This window comes from Theobroma cacao, chromosome 2 (assembly GCF_053813885.1).
Source record: "Theobroma cacao isolate CCN51 chromosome 2, ASM5381388v1, whole genome shotgun sequence".
Classification (NCBI taxonomy): Eukaryota; Viridiplantae; Streptophyta; class Magnoliopsida; order Malvales; family Malvaceae; genus Theobroma; species Theobroma cacao.
Window position 1 is genome coordinate 34160672 of NC_142640.1, and position 6574 is coordinate 34167245.

Consider the following 6574-nt stretch of genomic DNA (forward strand, 5'->3'; position numbering starts at 1 on the left):
TAACCATCTAATGATAAAAGGTGAAATTATTGTTTTACCCTTTATATCAATCTTGTCTCTTAGTCTCAAATTTCATCCAATTAGTGATTCAATTCTCTAGATTTAATCTTTTGAGTATCTAGATGTGATGAATAGTTAATTCATCAATCCATTAAGCCCAAATTAATCACTAATCTTCTTGAAATCACTAAAAGTGATGTTAATGTTATGAACTCCATTATTTGGATATATGTTCCAAGGTGTTTACCTCGATTATAATCCCAAAATATGGAGATTACATCAACGCTTTATGATGATCATGCTCATGGTAAATTAAAGATTATAAAGAGATTAAACATGAGTCCACTATCCATCAAGATTTTGGTTCTCCTATAAGCAAATGCATATGTGTGAGATTAAGATTTAAGTAACAATTAAACTTAAATTTGATTCTCACATGATTCTAGTTCATGTTACAGTGTCATTACTCGAAGTCAACCATTTCAATAATTTGAGACTCATCATTCGCTTGAAATGAATCACATTCGTTTCATTGAAAGTACTCTAGACACTACAACCTTAACACAAGAAAGTAACCACCTTTATTATATAGCTGTGAACAATTTTTAGATTTAATTAAAATTCATGTCTTTTATGTATGACTCTTCATACAAATGTATTTTAATATCTCAATAGAATCATGGTACCTTAATAACTAGATAATGAATGTTTACTTAAAACAAACTCTTCGTCTTATTATCAAAATATACTTTCATTACGAATAAATTTAATGAAATTAAGTATAAGAATATATTTGCTTTCCAAGGCACCATATTCTCAAAATTCCTAACAATCTCCCACTTGTCCTAAACCAAGTATGACATATCCCTCATTCTAAGACCTTCTAAATGACTATCAAAACTCTTTTGTGTTAGAGTCTTTGTGAATGGATTTGTGAGGTTCTGCTCTGTTGGAATTTTCTTCACAAGTACTTTTCCATGTTGTATGATCCCTCGAATAAGATGATACTTCCTTTCAATATGTTTGGTTGCTTTATGATTCCGCTTTCTTTATTGTAGAAATGAATATTTTTCTTAACATATTGGGTTTGTATTAAATACGTTGAACTATAATTTTTGATCTAGGATTATGGTGGATTTTAATATGTAGCTTGGATATTGTGTTGGTTTATTTCTTATTTTCAATGGAAATATTGATGTTTGCTCAAATTGGCCTTTATTGCCCATTTATTTGCTTGATCACCATTTAAATGTGTCTAGGTATTTAGATGACACTTGAGAGAGGTAGTCTAAAATAGACCTTGATTTGGGTAATATGTGTTCAATACACTTAGAAAGGAATTTCAGTATTTTGATGTGCAATTAGAGTAGACATACATTTAATTGCCACATATAGTCAATTTTTAGAACCGTGGCTTAAAGAACTTAATTTAGTTGTTTCTTATAGACATATAGTGATTCAATTAGGTAAAGCAAGTGTGTAATATCTCGACGGAGAATTATACATACTTTAAGATTCTAGACTAACATCAACTTTCATTGAGATAAAGTAATTAAGCAAACACAATTTCAAGTGAAATATTAAAGGATATCATAATCCTAGACTATTAGACCATCAGTTCCACCTCAATTTGTTATTAGCACCTCTTATATTAGAGTTAGTTAATTAGATTACTTTTTAATTATTGCTCAAAATTTGGTATTTGGATAAAATTAGCTTGTTTTAATTTTTGTAATTGGCAAAAATAATTAGATCAACTCCTCGAGGGATCGACAACCTCAACTTATCACTATATTACTTGTTGCGATCGTGTGCACTTGCAAGTAGTTTTTGCTTGTATTTTGCATTTAATTTAGAGCACTTCTCATGTCACGACCCGAAACTCCCATCGAGCCCGTGACAACCGTCGCGACGTCCCGATAGGCACTCATTACCCCGAATGCCGATCGAAACCCCGCAAGGCTTAGCATCAGCTTCCGCATCTCCCCAGTGAGCGACAGTTATTAAATCTCACATTTCAAAAAAATCATAAGTCATTTCCAAATCAAAACAATAAAATATTACTTTTTGGCTCACAGGGGCATTTTTGTCATTTTTCTTCAAAAATATCGAAACTCGCCAAAAACATGGTGTAAAAGCTAAATATATTCATACATACTTTAAATCAAATAACTGAAGAATAAAATTACTTTTACAGTGACACGTGGGCCCCCAACTGACTAAGAAGATGTAGGGCTATGAACCTTTACTTTCTAGGATGCAACTCCGAGATTAATTCTCGTCTTAATCTGTCAAACCCTGCTTTGTAAAATAATTATAATATCATTCACATGCTCGATAGAATGTTTGTATATTTAGGAAGTTCGAGAAATCGTTAAAAGATGATATTGCCCCTAATGGTATCATTAAGTCGATTAAGCCTCGAACTAGTTCAAATAGGAATTTTAAGGTGAAATTAAGAGTTTCACAGTTCAGGGATGACTCAAAATGGTGATTAGGAGTTCGAGGATCAATTCGGAGTCAAATTGAAATTTTCACTATATAGGGGTAAAATTGTAATTTTTCCATTTGCGGACAAAATTTGAGATTTTGAGAGAATTTAGATCACATTTGACAAATTGGGGAATGATATGAGTATAAGGGATAAAAAATATGTCTATGGGCAATTTTTCAGTTTTTGGGGTAAAAATGTAATTTTTGATTTTTACGGGGGCAAAAGTGTAAATATCAAAAAATTACTTCACCAAGACTTTGGATAAGTTTGAGAATTTTATCTAAGTTATGGATATTTTAAGGAATAATGTGTGGTGGAGATTTAAAGCTTGAAAGATAAGAATTTAAAAAATGGACCAATAATGTAGTGACATGTGGCAAGTTTAGATTATTATATTATTTAACTATAAAAATCAGCCCACACCACCATTTTCTCTTCATTATGGCCGGCCATAGCAAGAAAACAAAGGGGAAAAGAAAAACAAAAACCTAGGGGGAGAAATTCAAGGAAAAATTGGTGAAAATTCAAGGAAACAATTGACCAAAGGTAAAATTTCTTGATTTTGACTTGTGCTTTACCTTTCCCATGCATTTCCCATCATTTTCCATGGTTGAATCATGTGATTTGAGGATGAATTCAATTCTGGAAAAATGGGTTAGGAGAGAGAAACTTGTTAAATTAATTTGATTTTAAGTTATGTTAGTGTTTTAAGTTAGTTTAGCATATTTAGGAACAAAACAACAAGAAAAGAATTTATTTTCCTCCATTACCATTATTGGCTGAATTTTCTAGGGGAATATTGGCTGATGATCTTGATGTTTATTTGAGGAATTATGATGAATAATGATGAATTATGAGTCTAGAAAAATAATGGAAATTTTTGGAGCAAAAATATGAATTTTTACCCATTAGGGGTATTTTTGTAATTTGCTATCAGGACTGATAATTTGCACCACACCGAGGGACATTAAGTCAATTTGGGTGCAATTGAGGTATAGAAACTGAAAAAAATTAATTTGAGATTAAATTGGACGCGTTAGTAATTTAATCGGGTAATAGGCCGAATTAAGTCAGCACCGCATTTAAGCGGTAGTCGGATAAGTTGCATGTCATATCATGCATATATACCGAGCCTGAATTGATTTTATAATGGTCAAGCATTGATGTGGTGAATTATGTATTGTACATTATGGATAGGTGGTGAGCAAATTACACTGGTAAAAGTACCAAAATTGTGCTTGAAGACTAGGATTAGGAGTACATCGACTCCTAGAACTGTGAGTGGACAATTTATCGTCTTAAATATCTAGAGTAATTATACTTGTTTGATGCTTTTATTGAATGGTGAATTTAAATTATAAAATATTATGTTTTCCAATTAAAATATTTTTTAATAAAAATGAGATTTATACTGGTTTTGAAATCAAATATTGTTTTGGGAAAATTGAGTCTATGGAGACTGTGTTGAAATTTTTGATTTTATATGTTATTGAAATTGGGGCTTATGACACTATGGTACATGATGGCTAAATTTTTGGGGTTTGCATGAAATATATGAACAATTTTGGATTGGTCTCGGTAAACTGGATTACATTTTATTCGCCATATTATGCTACTGGAATTTTTATGGGTCTGGTGGTATATTAAACGGTCACTGCAGTGGTGGGGGTTTCCGTGGACTGCATATGAGAGGGGCACGGTAACTCAATTATATACTTACCTCCGGGGGGAGATGTTGGGTGAAGTATCTCCTGAGGTATGATTTGAGTGCACCTCACGTTCGGGCCACCACGTGAGAGTGAGACTCAGCCAACGCCAAGGAACGGCTGTGTGTCAGATGTGAAAACATGTTTATGGGTATGGGTCATTGAACAGCCTTGGCAGTCTCAGTGGGATACCTTGACGAAGGTACCCACGAGAATGATATTGGCAAGGGCCAAGTTTAAAAAAATTCATAAGTCGGGGAAATTTTGATGAAAAGAAATTATTTGGTATAGATTGAAACGAATTTTGTGTTATGAACATTATTGAGATATAACGTTTTTATATTGTCTCCATCTACTCAGCTTTAGATGCTTTTGATGGTAATTGTTTACTCACTGGGATTATTTAATCTCACCCCTCTTCCTATCCATTTTTCAGGCTCAGGACAGTTTGTTGATAGTTGATTACGACGAGAATTAATCTCGGAGTTGCATCATAGGAAGTAAGGGTTCGTAGCTCTACACCTTCTTGGTTAGTTGGGGGCCCACGTGTCACTGTAAACGAAATTTCATACTTTAATTATCTTTATTACTATATGAATAAATTTATTTTACTCTTACGCTACAAAAGTTATTTTAGGAAGACTTTGAAAATATTGTGTTTTAAGAAAATAGAATATTTTATTTAATGTTTTTATTATATTCAAATAGCTATAATTTTACTTTAAACGAATGTTTTAGACTTCAAAATTTAATTTAAATCATGAAATATGTGTTTCCACTTACATATTACATTTTTTCGGATTTCGAAATTTCAAAAAAAAAATGACGAAAATGCCCCAATGAGCTAGAAAATAATATTTTTATTGTTTTGAGTTGGAAACAACTTATGATTTCTTGAAATGTGAGATTTAATAACTGTCGCTCACCGGGAAGATGCGGAAGTTGACGCTAAGCCTTACGGGGTTTCGATCGGCATTCGGGGTAATGAGTGCTTATAGGGACGTCGCGGCGGTTGTCAAGGGCCCGATGGGAGTTTCGGGTCGTGACATAATCAACTATCAACAAATTGTCCTGAGCCTGAAAAATGGATAAGAAAAGGGGTGAGATTATGATTACATAATCCCAGTGAGTAGATAGACATCATCAAAATAATCTAAAGCCGAGTAATAAGAGACAATTAAAATAATTCATCCCAACCCATATAAATAATTGGATTTCATTCAATTACTCAACATGGCTTATGCACTTTTCAAAACTTGGCCTTTGCCAAAAATCCATTCTCGGGGATACCCCGCGGAGGCATCTTACCGAGACCGCCAAGGCTATTTATTGTCACACACACAAACACATTTCACCTTTGACAACACAGTCGTTCCTTAGCGTTGGCTGAGTCTCACTTTCACGTGGTGGCCCGAACGTGAGGTGCACTCAAATCCTACCTCGGGAGTTATCCTACGCGCCTCTCCAATCGAGGTAAGCTCAATAATTGGGAACCGTGCCCCTCTAATTAGGCTAGCCCACGGAACCCCCGTCATTGCAGTGCCCACAAATCCTACCTCGGGAGTTATTCTACGTGCCTCTCCAATCGAGGTAAGCTCAATAATTGAGAACCGTGCCCCTCTAATTAGGCTGGCCCACGGAACCCCCGTCATTGCAGTGCCCACTTTATAATCCACCAACCAATAAAATCACAATAGTATGACATGGCTCACTTAACACATTCAAGGCAAATCAAAGTAGTTCACATATTCTTAAAATCATAAAAATAACCAATCATACCCACATTTATCATAAGCCATTTAATGTAAAATCATAGATAAATAACACAATCATAGTATAGGTCTCCAATTACTCTATTTTTGAAATCATTATTAAATTTGCAAAAATTTTATAAAATTATTTTATAAAATCCCATTTTCCCATAAAACACAATAATTTTCAAATTAAACCATTTTTCCATAAAATCACACAATTAAATAAATCTACTCTAGATAATTAAGACGATAGTAAGTTTACTCACAGTTCTAGGAGTCGATATACTCTTATTTTCAGTCCACGGGTACAGTCCTTTACCCGTATCTAATGGCTCACCACCTAGCCATAATCCATGGCACATATTTCAATTAAATTGTGTCTAACAGTCATAAGCTATTTCAGGCTCGATATATATGCATGATATGAAATGAAAAATGCACAGGTAGCCATCTAGACCCGGTATTGACCTAAGTCGATTTTTCATCTAATAAATTGGCCAATGCGTCCAATTTCACTCCAACTTGCTCCATTTCTTTTCCAATCCCTCAATTCACCAAGCACAACTAATTAACACACAATTAGGCAAAATTTATCTTCACTTTTCTTCTTGGAACTTTCG

At 33.7% G+C, this 6574-nt stretch overlaps 1 long non-coding RNA gene across 1 annotated transcript; it reads left to right on the top strand.

The window, feature by feature from the left end:
- Nucleotides 1-2944: 2944 nt before the first annotated feature.
- Nucleotides 2945-4886, top strand: LOC148764186 (uncharacterized). The gene is made up of 3 exons (XR_016024848.1): nucleotides 2945-3040; nucleotides 3692-3771; nucleotides 4637-4886. It is a non-coding gene; the product is annotated as an uncharacterized LOC148764186 (long non-coding RNA).
- The last annotated feature ends 1688 nt before the right edge of the window (nucleotides 4887-6574 follow it).